The sequence below is a fragment of the Lycium ferocissimum genome, chromosome 6 (genome assembly GCF_029784015.1).
Source record: "Lycium ferocissimum isolate CSIRO_LF1 chromosome 6, AGI_CSIRO_Lferr_CH_V1, whole genome shotgun sequence".
Classification (NCBI taxonomy): domain Eukaryota; kingdom Viridiplantae; phylum Streptophyta; class Magnoliopsida; order Solanales; family Solanaceae; genus Lycium; species Lycium ferocissimum.
The window spans coordinates 66,924,483-66,940,314 of NC_081347.1; the positions used below are offsets into that span (position 1 = coordinate 66,924,483).

At 34.3% G+C, this 15,832-nt stretch overlaps 1 pseudogene; it reads right to left on the reverse strand.

The window, feature by feature from the left end:
* Window positions 1–1,061: 1,061 nt before the first annotated feature.
* Window positions 1,062–1,840, reverse strand: LOC132060128 (monothiol glutaredoxin-S2-like; annotated as a pseudogene).
* Between the last annotated feature and the right edge of the window lie 13,992 nt (window positions 1,841–15,832).

The following is a 15,832-nucleotide window of genomic DNA, read 5'->3' on the forward strand; positions in this document are numbered from 1 at the left end:
CCAAGATTAGTATCACTACTATAGCAAGAAGTCGATGGTTGCCCAAAGCCGGATGGTTGAAGCCGAACACAGACGGATGCTCCAAAGGCAAACTCAGACAATGTGGAGGCGGAGGAATCATCAAAAACAATTGTGGCAATCTAGTAACCGCCTATGCTATACCTTTGGGAATTGAAACCAACACTTTGCAGAAACTAGTGCTTTGAAAATAGGTATGGAATGGTGCATGACAGATAATGTATGGAATCTTGAAATTCAATGTGTTTCTATGCTACTGATAAACTAGATTCTGAAGAACTCTTCCACACCTTGGAAACTCCAAGATGACATCAACAACATAAGGGAAATGCTTGAAACTTTTGACAATATAAAGGTGCAACACTCGTTTTCAGAGAGGCAACAAAGCTGCAGAAAAACTTGCCAACCATGGACTGAATTACAACCAACTCACTTGGTTTACTGATTTCTAGCAACTACCTAGAGAAGTTAGAGGTGAATCAACATGGACAAACTGAATTATCTCTCATTCAGACAGAAACAAAATAGGAACAGGATAATCTTGGACACACAAATCCTCAGAAACTATTCTTTTGATGTTCCTTAAAATTCTTATGTATGGGGAGATTCTTGTATGGAATCACTTACTCCCAGCCAATTTTTGAGAGATGAAATTGTTATCCTACTCTATAATGCTTGGAGTCTGTTCCAAACATGGAGGTTCTGGATATTGGGATGCCAATATTCATCTTTTGTAAAGCTTCTTGATGATGAAATAAATGAAGATCAAATCTCAATGAGATGGATGACCTTACTAAAAAAAAAAAAACGAAAGAAAGAAAGAACCGTTGAGGATCGTCAAGTGGCTAAAGCTTATTTGTGGCAATTTAAAGATCATTTTGATGGACCTTGCTCAATCTTAAAATGTAAAAATGATTAGTAATAAAACTTAAGGCATGCATTCACACATGTAGTACTGTACGTAGTTTAAGATATTCTTAATACGTTGGATTAAAACATAAATATGCTCATTGTAATTAACTTCTTTCATGTCATCAGCTGTGAACAAAGCAAAAAACTACCTATATATGACCAAAGTATAAGTTTTGTAGTACATCAAGAAGCAAATGCAAGTGGGAGAAAATTAAAACACAACCCCATGAAGAAGTTAAAAAACTCTCTACAAGTTGTTGATTTATTGTCAAAACTCCTAAACTTGTTTCCAAGAATCTAAGGCATTATTAATTTCTATACGCAAACGGCATTAGCCCTTATGAGCGACTGTTTAACCTTTCCCCTCACATTAAGGCTCATAATCTCATTAATTAGCACCACCAACCAACTCTTTCCCTATAAAAATTGCTGGCACACATGGCTGACAGCCTGACACCCTAGTTCAATTAGTGCCTTCTCCATTTGCATCCCAGTTCGTAAACTATAGGATTTGCTCCAAAACTACGGATTAGGTTTTCAATGCTATGAGAAATGCAACAACTACTCTTGGTCAATATCACCACTGAGCTTGCTGCTCCCAACTTCATCACCATATCCATTTTCAAACAACTTCAAGAAATAATGAGTAGTTTGGCCAAAATGCCAAGATTTAAACTTTTAGTGAAGAGGAAATTAGAAATTGTGAAGGATACAAGAAATTTTGAAGGTTAGTCAATTTAAGGCTTGATTTTGTTGTTGAAAAAATTGAGCCTATCATGAAGCTATGTATAGAGGCATTATGTTAGCTAAAAGGCAAAAAAAGGGAGAAAATTAAATTGCTAGAAAAATTACAAGCCGGTGGAGATATCTACACTTTTCTTGATCACTTGTATGCCTTATCTGGATTCTAAAGAAGCATAACATACTCAAGCTGAAAATGAAAAAAATATAATATATCACCTTTAAAATATTCCCGGAACATATAAATGTCACTAGCTAAAGCTCATGTTATGTCGATCTTTGTTTTTTTCTGTTTCTGTTTTAGTTTTTCAATAGAGTCTTACTCTAATTTGAGAAAAAAATGAAATCTTTTCAGAATATATCCTCACAGACGTGTTGTTGAAATCAGGTCCACATTACGATCCGTACCACAATGAAATTTTTAAACTTCTCCTAGTTGATTGACACTTGACAGCCTTGGTTCAAATTCGTTTGGTATAAAGTAAAAATTATTGATCCTTACCACCTCGAAAGGCCACATATATTATCGTTTTAGTTTCTAAAAGATGTGGCACTTTTTTGGATTCGAGTATAAAATAATATCTTCAAATGATCTCATACAAGAACAAGAAGAAATAAAAGAATTTGGCACCTTTTTACTTTGATCATGACTAACTTGGCTGAAATCTCTTCTCAAACATTCGAAACAGTACGTAGATCACATGATCAATCTTCCTCTTATCATTAATTGATTCTTTCTGAGAAAAAAAAAAGTGCTAAGAAGAATAAATGGTCCTTTGTTACCTTTGAAAGGATGCTAAGAGTTATACATGAACAACAGAACCTGTAAAAAGAGGCAGAGCCAGCACTACGGTTATGATTTTGGCCGAATTCAGTAACTTAGAGTTAAAATTCTATATTTGTATTGAAAAATTCATTTAGTATGTGTATTTAATCATTCGTTATGATTCAGAACTCATAAACTAAAAATTCTGATTCCGCCTTCGTCTTAAGTGAAACCGTCAGCTATTTTGTGCCTTAGCTGACTAAATTTTGTAGAAATAATTAAACCACTTTTAAACAAATACTGTATCATCTAAAAGGAAATTAGTTCTCGTTTAAAAATTTAGTTTTTTAACATGACATAAGAATGTAAATCTTCTAGCCATGAATAGGAAGATTTGTCATTTCCCCTTTTTAGCAATGGCAGGGCTGGGAATGTGTTGCAATTTGCACAACGCATAATATAGTAGGAGAACAAGGGAATGTGTGGAATACTGGAATTCCAAAACTCGGACTTGTTTAACAGTAATTTATTTTATTTGATAAACGGAATTAAAAGTAATTACTTATAAGATTGTAGTTAATTTCCATAAGGATTACAAGTTAAAATCAATCAAAAGTCATAGCTGCAAAATTATAGCTTTTTAATTATCTAATATGCTTCTTTTTTTCTTTTTTTTTGTGCGACTGGTCCAAAAATGTGCTACATCTTTTAGAAACTAATATGACAATATATGCGACCTTTCGAGCTAGCAAGCGAGCTTTTCTAAGTGTGAGAATATAGAGTTGTACTACATTCCCTTTCTTGATCAATTGATCTACTTTATTCCAAATGTAATTTGTACCAAGTTATATAGTCATGCATGTACTTTGTACGGATAATAATGCGTACTTTATTTCAAACAGCACTTCTATGAGCATATATTCTGAAAAAGGAAAGATTTCATTTTTCTCTATTAGAAATGAGATTGCAATATCTTTGGCTGTATTGGAAAAGATCACTCTAGCTGGATAAATTTCTTTTTCCTTTAGCAGATACATTGTTCTCAAATGGAACATACAGTATATTATGTTCATTCCGGAAACTAATTAATAAAGGATAAAAATTGCTAATAAGCGATGAGTTTAACTTCTTATGTAGTGATACTAGTGGAAAAGACTTTTAAACTACCGAGGTTCTAAATGATAATTATAGGTAATCATCCATAAAAAGTAGATTGATTTATTGTTAACTTGAAAGATAAGACCGACTGTCTGTCTGCTACCACAAGTTAGAATACATTAATAAATTGTAAAAATAAATTATATTGTTAGTGTATATAAGTTAAATCCTCCTATTGATTCGGTACAAACAGGAAATGCAATATTAATGCGTGAAGCTTTGGTCCCTAAAGGGATTGAGCCCACCGGTGACAGCCAATCAAAAGGAGGTCCACAAACAGGAGCAGAACAATAAGATATTCATGCTGTAAGCCTGTAACATATGATCTGGGAATATATTAAAGATGATAGATTATATTCTTTCATTTTAAAGGTGATAGATAGTACAATATGCCGTTATCATACATGTGATCAAGAACAATCTAGATATATCCATCAACTTGTAAATCTTCTAGCAATTTTCACCTTTTTTTTTTTTTTTCTCTCTTTTAGCTAACATAATGCATCTATATATAGCTTCATGATAGGTTCGATTTCTCAACAGCAAATCAAGCCTGATATTCACTTTACAAACCTTCATCGTTTCTTGCAGCCTTCACATACATTTCTTGAACTTTGATCCTCTTAATTAACAGCTTAACATACATATCTTGGCATTTGCCCAAACTCATAATTTCGTCAAGTTGTTTCAAAATGGATATGGTGATGAATTTGGGAGCAGCAAGCCCAGTGGTGATTTTCACTAAGAGTAGTTGTTGCATTTCTCATAGCATCGAAACCCTAATCCGTAGTTTTGGAGCAAACCCTACAATTTACGAGCTCGATAGACATTCAAATGGGATGCAATTGGAGAAGGCACTGATGGAACTAGGGTGTCAGCCAAGTGTGCCTGCAATTTTTATAGGGAATGAGTTAGTTGGTGGTGCAAATGAGATTATGAGCCTTAATGTGAGGGGCAAGCTTAAACAATTGCTCATAAGAGCTAATGCCATTTGGGTATAGAATGAGTGGTTTTCATAATAAAAGTACCACTTATAGAGAGTCCTCTAGCTTCGGATGGTTGTTTTTGTCCCATATTTTTAATTTACTTCATGATGTATTAAGAAAGTTATACTTTGGTCATAGCTAGTGCCGGTTTTGCTTTGTTCACAGCTGATGACATGAAAGAAGTTTATAATATATATAAGCATGCATCTTTTATGATGAACTGCATTTTAACCTAAAGTATTACTAAAAACTCATAGTACTTTGTATGGCTACATGAGCGCGTTATACTTATCTTTTTCACATCTTGAGATTGAACAAGGTATATCATATATATGAAATAAACAATACCAGTATATCATATATATGAAATAAACAATACCAAACTCTTTTTTTCTTTCTATTAGACCATTGACCAAGGCTTCCACCTCCCGTGGTGATGGGGATTTGTTTTTCCTTTCTCATCATTTAAATCTGAGAATATAATCTGTAATATGACTTTCTCAATATATTTATTACTTATGTTACCTTTTCAGCGTTACTTCACTCTGCAACTTACGATATCTCTGACATTCGGAGAAAATGAAATTTTATATAGGTGGCAATCAACAAAGTTCATGATGTTACTTAACAATCAAAATATAGTTGTTCTGAATCTTGAAACTTAATAACTTTCTCTTATCCAAACAACTTGTTCTAACAGGAGACCACATGGCACACATATTGCACCACAAAAAATTTGACTTTTGAGGTGACATAAGAATGAAATCTTCTACCAATCAATAGTAAGATTTGTCATTTTCCCTTTTTCGCAATGGCAGGGTATTGTGTTCCAGTTTCCTCTAAGGCATACTACAGGAGAACAAGTGAGTGGTGTGACGCCAGAACTCAAACTTGTTAACCAATTATTAATGTCGCCAAAAGAAGTCTTAATTCTTGTAATAAATGTGCAATGAACAAATTTCAAGACCTTAGGTAGATTTCAAGATATATATCGGAAACAACCTCTCTACCTTCCCAAAATTGGAGGAATAAGGTCTACGTATACTCTTTCCACTCTAGACCCCACTTTGTGAAATTTCACAGGTTATGTTGTTGTAAAGTTGCAATGAACAAATTTCAAGATGTTAGGTAGATGTTGTTTTTCTTTAACATGAATTGAAACGTAGTTGTTATGAATATAAATCTTCTCGCCATGCATCAATTGGACAATTTGTCATTTTCTCCTTTTGCAATGGCAGAGGAATGTCTTCCAATTTGCAAAAGGCATATTATTGAAGTACATGGGAATGTGCGAGACGCTAGGACTCGAACTTGTGAACCAATAATGCAATAAAGAATTGTTCTTGTCAAGCATGCATCATAAAATCAAAATCCAATTAAATTTTTATACATTGGCAAGTAAAACATGTAGGAATATATGGACTTCACGAGCGCGCGCACACACACATACTTATATATATAGTATATGATTTCTAAAGGCTTGAAGTTATATGGGCCTATTAGACACCTTGTAAAGTATGGGGCTTTATGTGTGGATACCCGGTTGTAATTCTAATTTAATGATGGCCAAAACTAGAATTACATAATTATATTCAGTTTTGATTAGGGTATGGTCGGCAAATCAGATGTAGGGTTTCTTTTCTTATATCCCATCATTGGAAAAGTTGAGCCGCCTACGTCTTGGCGTGGAAGATCAAATGCAAGATGGAGAATTGCTACGGCACTCATGGATTCAGGGTACGCTTCCGCATTTAGTTTTACATTCTCGATATTTTTTATATGATAGTTCTTGGGAAAGATGAAAAATTCCATCTTAAAGTGATTTGGTTCTAACAAATTAAAACAAACTTTAAACTATCAATGGTTTCAAAGGTTATTTAACCTGTCCTATTTTTAAAGTTGTCATATCACTCTGTTGTTGCACGGTAATAGGTGACATTTCGAGCTAGTAAGGGCATGAGAATAGATCAGCTCAGCTTGTACTACATTCCCTTTCTTGATTGAGTAATCTACATTAAGAGAATATAATTTTAACCAAGTTTGTCATGTATCAACCGAACTAGGACAAGTTTCAAAATTTCTTTGTGGGACGGATCGTATAATGTGGACATGATTTCAACAGGATATATTCTGACAAAGATTTCATTTTTCCTCAAATTAAAAGTAATATTCTATTGGAAAACTAAGGCTTTTTTTCTCAAACAAGAAAGCAAAAACTAGAAAAGAAAAAAAGAAAAAAAGAGTCAATCAAGATGAGCTTTAGCAAATGACATATGTTCTGGGAATGTTTTAAAGGTGATAGATTATATTCTTTTCATGTCAGCTTGAGTATGTTAGGCTACTTTAGAATCCAGGCTAGCCAGATAAGGCTCACAAGTGATCAAGAACGAACTTGTAATTCTTCCAGCAATTTCATCCCTTTCTATTTTTTTCCTTTTAGCTAACATCATGCCTTTATATATAGCTTCATGGAGGGTCCAAATTTCTCAACAACAAATCAAGCCTAAAATTCACTTCACAAACCTTCATGATTTCCTGGACCCTTCACACACATTTCTTGAACTTTCATCCTCTTAACTAAAAGCTTACATACATATCTTGGCATTTGCCCAAACTCATTTTCTCTTGAAGAAGTTTAAAAATGGGTATGGTCATGAAGTTGGGAGCAGCAAGCCCAGTGGTGATTTTCACTAAGAGTAGTTGTTGCATTTCTCATAGCATCGAAACCTTATTCGTAGTTCTGGAGCAAACCCTATAGTTTATGAGCTCGATAGACATCCAAATGGGAAGCAAATGGAGAGGGAACTGATTGAATTAGGGTGGCAGCCAAGTGTGCCAGCAATTTTAATAGCGAAGAAGTTAGTTGGTGGTGCAAATGAGCTTATGAGCCTTAATGTTAGGGGCAAGCTCAAACAATTGCTCGTAAGGGCTAATGCCATTTGGGCATAGAAATTAATAATGACTTGGTAGCAAGTCTAGAAGTTTTGACAATAAATCAGCCATTGTAGAGAAATTTGTAAGCTTCTTCGGAGGGTTGTTATTACTCCCATTTTAATTTGCTTGTAATTGATGTATAAATGAAGTATACTTTGGTCATAGCTAGTCTTTTCTTTTGGCAATGTAGTGTCGATTTTGATCCACAGCTGATGACATGCAAGAAGTTAACAACAATGAGCATTTTTATGCACTACATACATTTTTATCCAAGGTATTAAGAATATCTTATACTAGAGTACATTTGTGGATACATGCATGTGCATTAAGTTCTACTACGTATCATTTTTACATTTAGCGATTGAGCAAAGTCTATCAATTTGAAACATAATTGTAATATTTAATTTGATGTTACCTGAATATTCAACATTACTTCAATTTTCAACATCAATAGTAGTCTTTTATGACGACTAATTGGTAATCTATCGGCTGCGACCTGGTCGCCACTAATTCCCTGCCGGAACACATTGGCTGGCTTTTTCTGTGGCAATATTATCTTAGGAAATGGATCATGGGTTCTCAATCCCAAAAGTTAGCTCATGAGAGGAGGATTGTCCAAGACCATATATCTCTTTTTCATCCGATGTTGGACTCTTCAACACCCCAACTCACGTCTGGACATTTAAAGCGTGGACAATTTAACATGGAGCCCTAACATCAATAAACAAGAATTGGTACGGGCTTTGCTCTGATAACACGTAAATAAATGGATCTTGAGCCGAACTCAACCTCAAAAGCTAGCTCATGTGGGGAGGATCCATATAATGAGATCATCCATCCCCTAAGCCTGTCAAGTGGGTCGGGTCGGGCCGGACCATATAAATGCCGGTCGCTGAGCCGGGCCATAGTTAGTGGGCCGGGTTGGGGGCCCGGTTGGAGGAGGGAAAGGGGTGTCCGCCCGCCCCTACCCGGTAGGGGTACATAGTGGGCTAAATGGGCGGCCGGGGTTTTAGCTAGTGGGAAATTTCGATTTTAATTATTTTTAAAAAAAATTCTAATACTAAAATTTATTAAGTTTGATACTTTAAAATCTAGTTGTTGTGAACTTTATTTTAATCATCAAATTCCTTAAATTATACTTTGGCCCTATTTTCAATAAATACCATTCATTCTTCTCCATAGTATATTGCAATTCCCTACTCTCCTCTTTCCCTAAATTTCCTACTCATCTAAATCTCTCTCTCTCTCTCTCTCTCTCTCTCTTCCAACTTCCAAGTTCAAATTTCAAAATTTAAATTTAATGGATAATAATAATCCTCCACCTCCTCCTCCAGTCCGAAGATCAATTTCAAGTCCGGTGTGGTTGCATTTTGAGCGAGTAGACGAGGAACATGTTAAATGTCAACATTGTGGTCAAATATATCTCCATAAGTCCGAACCGATTTTTGGGGGTACCGGTCCGTTACATAGGCACTTGGACAAAAGTTACAAAATTGAACTTTGAAGTTTATCTCTTCTTTAAATTTCTCCATCTATGCTAGCGTTTTGAACTTTTCATTTGTAATAAGTTAACCGTTCAAGTTTGTATGTTTTGAATTTGCAATGTTATCAATTTAAGTTTGAAGTTTTATTTTAAATTACTTATTTAGTCTTCTATCACATTCTCAACTTTTTATAATTTTTAGCACTTAAATAGCCGTTGGGAGTCTTCATTCCAACAACATATTCAAGATATACACAAATATACCAGTAACACATACAAGATATACATAAATTAGAAACTTTTTTTTGCTATAAATAAGCTAATCTTTTTAACCAAAAAAAAAAAAAAGTTTGAAATGAAATCACACAGTAACTAAATAGGAACAATGCTCATGAGTTTTGATACTAAACCAAAGTTCGTAATTTAATTATCTCATCTGATCCTAAGTCCTAATGTCATGTGCAGATTGTCACCTCTCCATCATCGGTGGAGACATTTCAAATACGCTAAAAAATATTTAATTATTATTATATATAAAATATTTGAAACTAATAAGATCTTAGACATTGGTTGTTCTACATTTTTGTACTTCATCACAATCTATCTTCTAATTTCTCTGTGAGTTGATCCTTTTATTTCATTTCAACTGTTCTGTAAACTCAATTATCAGTAGGGATGACTGATGACACAACATTTTGACATAACTATCTTCCTTTTAATTATGTTAATTGATAATTTTTATAATAATATCCGTGATGCTCAATAGTTTTATTATATTAATTTGCTCGAATCATGTTCATGAAAAAATATTTTCTCTGCCGCTATAATTTTTGGTGTTACCAACTTATTTTTTTACAGCAAATAGGAGAAAAAAGAAGAAATGGTGGAAGTTACGAAATCTGTTATATATATGTAAAAATGCCTAATTATGATTTTTTTTTAAATTAATTTTTAGTGGGTCGGGCCTGGCCGGGCCCCCGATGGGCTAGAACTCGAGTTGTTGGTGGGCTGGGCCGGTTATGAGCTGGGTTAGGTGGGCCGGTCCTAGGCTGACCCGGCCCAATTGACAGGCTTACCATCCCCTTTTCATCTGATGTAGGACTCGTCAACATATTATTTACTTTTTGTGGCAGTGAGATCGCCACAAATACACTACTTTTGATGGCGACTCCTCTAAGTCGCCACGAATAAGATTTAGCCACTTGACTATACTCAACAGCCTTTCACTTGCCTCTAAAATGTTTTCGTGGCGCCATTGGGGGTTTTGTGGCAGCTGATCACCACAAAAGTCTATAATTCTGGTAGTGAAGGTTGCAATGAAAAGATATCAAGATGTTGATAGATTTTTTATTTTTATTTTTTACATGAATGGGAACACTGTTGTTCTGAGTCTTGCTATGAAACTTAATGATTTGTTAGAAACTTAGAATGTCATTCTCTTATTCACACAAGTTGTTCTAACAAGCCAGAGGCCCATGCATGACACATATTTTTGCAACTAATATTCCTACCTTGAGAATTTTGAGGTGACATATCATGAATGTAAATCGTCTAGCCATGCATCAATTGCATGATTTGACATTTTGTCCTTTTGCAATGGCAGGGAATGTCTTCCAATTTGCAAAAGGCATATTATTGGAGAACATGAGAATGTGCGAGACGCCAGAAACCTTCATATATAGCTTCATGCATGGAAGGTCAAAATTTCTCAACAACAAATCAAGCCGAAAATTCACTTCACAAACCTTCATCATTTCTTGTACCCTTCACATACGTATCATTTTTTTTTCATTTTGCGATTGAGAAAAGTCTATCAATTTGAAACATAATTGTAATATTTAATTAGATGTTGCCTTAATCTTCCGCATTACTTCAATTTTCAACATCAATAGTGGTCTTTTATGACGACTAAATGGTAATCTATCTGCTGCGGCCTGGTCGTCACTAATTCCTTGCTGGAACACATTGGCTGGCTTTTTCTGTGGCAATATTATGTTAAGAAATGGATCATAGGCTCTCAATCCCAAAAGTTAGCTCAGGAGGGGAGGATTGTCCAAGACCATATATCTCTTTTTCATCCGATGTTGGACTCTTCAACACCTCACCTCACGCCTGGACATTTGGAGCGTGGACAATTTAATATGGAGCCCTAACATCAATAAACAAGAATTGGTACGGGCCCTGCTCCGATAACACGTAAATAAATAGATCTTGAGCCGAACTAAACCTCAAAAGCTAGGTCATTTGGGGAGGATCCATATGAGGAGATCATCCATCCCCTTTTCATTCGACGGGGACTCTTCAACATGTTAGTTACTTTTTGTGGCAGTGAGATTGCCACAAATACACTATTTTTGATGGCAACTCCTCTAAGGCGCCACGAATAAGATTTAGCCACTTGACTATACTCAACAGCACTTCACTCGCCACTAAAACGTTTTCGTGGTGCCATTGGGGTTTTTGTGGCGGCTGATCACCCCAAAAGTCTATAATTCTTGTAGTGAAGCGTGCAATGAAAAGATAACAAGATGTTGGTAGATTTTGTTATTCTTTAACATGAATTATGAATTAGAATACTATTGTTCTGAGTCTTGATGTGAAACTTAATGATTTGTTAGAAACTTAAAATGTCATTCTTTTATTCACACAAGTTGTTCTAACATGCCAGAGATCCATGCATGACATATTTTTGCAACTAATAATCCTACCTTGAGAATTTTGAGGTGACATATCATGAATGTAAATAGTCTTGCCATTCATCAATTGCACGATTTGCCATTTTCTCCTTTTGCAATGGCAGGAGAAACTCTTCCAATTTGCAAAAGGCATATTATTGGAGAACATGAGAATGTGCGAGACGCCAGAAACCTTGATATATAGCTTCATGGAAGTTCCAAATTTCTCAACACAACAAATCAAGCCTAAAATTCACTTCACAAACCTTCATCATTTCTTGTGCCCATCACATACATATCATCTTTACATTTTGCGATTGAGCACAGTCTATCAATTTGAAACATAATTGTAATATTTAATTTGATGTTACCTTAATAATCAACATTACTTCAATTTTCAACATCAATAGTGGTCTTTTATGACGACTAATTGGTAATCTATCGGCTGCGACCCGGCCATCACTAATTGCCTGCCGGAACACAGTGACAGAGCCAGGAATTTGGTGAAGGGTGTGCAAATTTTCTTTCTTACTTGGGTTAAGGGTGTGCTAAATTAAATATATAATCATTGTAGCTAACATTTAACTTATGTAGGCCGCATAATTTTTCGACGAAGGGTGTGCACCTGACCACCCTTCGCTGAAGGTGGATCCGCCCATGCCGGAACACATTGACTGGCTTTTTCGGTGGCAATATTATATTAAGAAATGGATCATGGGCTCTCAATCCCAAAAGTTAGCTCATGAGGGGAGGATTGTCCAAGACCATATATCTCTTTTTCATCCGATGTTGGACTCTTCAACACCCTACCTCACGCCTGGACATTTGGAGCGTGGAAAATTTAATATGGAGCCCTGACATCAATAAACAAGAATTGGTACGGGCCCTGCTCTGATAACACGTAATAAATAGATCTTGAGCCGAACTCAACCTCAAAAGTTAGCTCATGTGGGGAGGATCCATATAAGGAGATCATCCATCCTTTTTTAATCCGATGTGGGATACTTCAACATATTATTTACTTTTTGTGGCAGTGAGATAGCCACAAACTAAGTCGCCATGAATAAGATTTAGCCACTTGTCTATACTCAACAGCCCTTCACTCACCACTAAAACGTTTTCGTGGCGCCATTGGGGTTTTTGTGGCGGTTGATCACCACAAAAGTCTACAATTCTTGTAGTGAAGGGTGCAATGAAAAGATATCAAGTTGTTGGTATATTTTGTTATTTTTAACATGAATCAGAACACTGTTGTTCTGAGTTTTGGTATGAAACTTAATGATTTGTTAGAAACTTAGAATGTCATTCTCTTATTCACACAAGTTGTTCTAATAGGCCAGAGGCCCATGCATGACACATATTTTTGCAACTAATATTCCTACTTTGAGAAGTTTTGACGTGACATATCATGAATGTAAATCGTCTAGCCATGCATCAATTGCACGATTTGCCTTTTTTTCCTTTTGCAATGGCAAGGGAATGCCTTCCAATTTGCAAAAGGCATATTATTTGAGAACATGAGAATGTGCGAGACGCCGAACTCGAACTTTCTAACCAATAATGCAATAAACAATTGTCATTGTCAAGCATGCATCACAAATTCATATTCCAATTAAACTTATAGTGGATTTGTCAAATTGACTCTCAAGTCTCAATAACCGAGAAATATCACATAAATTGAAATGTAAAGAGTAACATGTTTTAATTTGTTTTATTTTTAGGGTGTTATGTCAACCAGCCAGTTGTTCCAGAGTAAGACAGCCAGTTGTTCCAGAGTAAAAGAAACGACGTCAGTCATAAACTTTTTATTGATTCAATTAATATTATAAGAGATTAAAAAAGGGGTACATAACACATCCAAGGAGAGTATTAAATGAAAATTTAAGTAAAAATTATACTCTAAAAAATAATAATTAGCGACAGACAACTTCTCTATCGCTAAATAACAAAAAATTGTTACTATTATACAATGCATTAGCGATGGATTAGCAAAAACTCTATTAGCCGTGGGCAATTTATTATCTACAAATTTCAAAAGTAATTCTTTTAATAGTGATAATAAAATTTAATTTTTAACGGATGATGTTATAGTTAGCCTCGTCCATGGGTAGACTGTTTTGTATTGTTGAAAAACGGCTAAAGATTATCAGTTTTATTAAGGGAACTTACGTAAACGTACCCTTCTACCAACCAATTACTAACATGGCCAAAATATACACTACCTATACAATTAGGTTGTATATGTGTATAGGTATGTTTAGTAAATGTATATTTAGTATAAAGTATACACTTCGGCTGTATTTATCGTGTATAGGTATGTATAGTATGTGTATATATAATATAAAGTATACACTCTATCTATACACTGTGTGATTTTTTTGAAATGTACATGGCCGAATAGTATTTGGCTGTAATTTTCTCTTTTAGTAATTAGGTCCCAGCTTGGGGCTAGCCATTCACCAATCCTTTAAATGGGTTGATTCAGTCGAGAGCAATTCAATAAATCTGAAGCCCACTGCAAACTGATTTACAAGCTAAACCTTGGTGTGGTCTGGTGCCAAATGGGCTGGATTTGGGTGGATCAAAATGAGTTGAATTAATAATAATTACTTGGCATAGCTATTTCTAATTAAGAGGTAATTATTGATAATATATACCTTTTAATTTATTTATATTTAGTAGCTACAGTGATTTGGTAAATTACCATTCATAGCTATACCAAAATAAATCATGCGGCTGTGGCTGGAGTGGTTATTGGGTGTGGGTCCCCCCCCCCCCCCGGCACCCATATTCGAACCCAACCAGCCACATTATTTTTCCTAGCTTCTTCTCCTTGTATTTGAGTGTATCTGAGTGTATTTCGGCATATATATTTTGAATGCATAGTGAATATATTCAACTTCGAGGCAACTCCAATACATTCAAATACAGTCAAATATATGTGACATAAGATAAGGTTGGATACAACTGAACAGTGTATTCAAATACACCGAAGTACATCAAATACAGCAAAAAATGCCTAATGTAGCTACATTCAAATACACACGAATACACACAATTATTATTGAAAAGGTAGCTATGAATGGTAATATTAAAAAGGATAGCTACGAATGGTAAGAAACTATAATAAGGTAGTTATTCCTGTAAGTTATGGGTAGGTCACTTGGGCTGAAAAGGGTTTGGCAAAAATGAGCTAAAAATTGGTCTTAACCCAACCTGCCCAATTGTTACAAAGTTTTAATTTCTTTGTTTGCTCTTTTATAAATTTTTAAGTACATAATAAAACTATTTTTTTCTTCACTATGGCTATATATATAACATATCAAACAAAAAAAACATATATATATTGATTCTATGGTCGATTTAGGCCACATAGCAGCCCAATTTGAGCTACATATAAAGGGAAAACTACGTATATATACATGTTAAGGAGAAATATTTACGAAACGTAACGATAGTTTTCCTTATTTACAAAACATAACGATATATTACAAAACATGACGGATTTTCATATATTTTTCGTTTTTTTATTTTTTTTTTCGTAAAAAATATATATATTTTTTATAAAAAAAATATTTTTAAAAAAATATTTTTATTTTTAAAAAAAATATTTTTTATATATATTTTTTTAAATATTAAATTTTTTTTTTTTTGCTCAATGGCTTAAAAAATTACCTCATATTTACGTGTATGAAAGTTGTATGAAATGTGTATGTGTGAGCAAAATTTTTAATATAATTTTCATATACAAAATTTTGAGCGAAAACTTTAAGCCTTGAATATTGTATGAAAATTGTTACAATGTTGTTGTAGTTGTATTAATTTTCCGAAACCTAATATGAAATTTATATACAAACAATGTGAATGAAATTCTAAGTCTTGAGGAAGATATACACATTTCATACCATTCTCATGCATAAAATTTTAAGCATAATGTTTAAGCCTTGATCAAGATATACACATTTCATACACAAAAATTTGAGCGATTATTTTAAGTCTTGAATGTTGTATCAAAGTTATATACAATGTTGTTGTAGTTGTATTAATTTTACGAAATCTAACATGAACTTTATACATGAAAATGTGAGCGAAATTTTAAGACATGAAAGAAGATACAAATTTCATATTGTTTTCATACACACAATTTTGAGCGGATTTT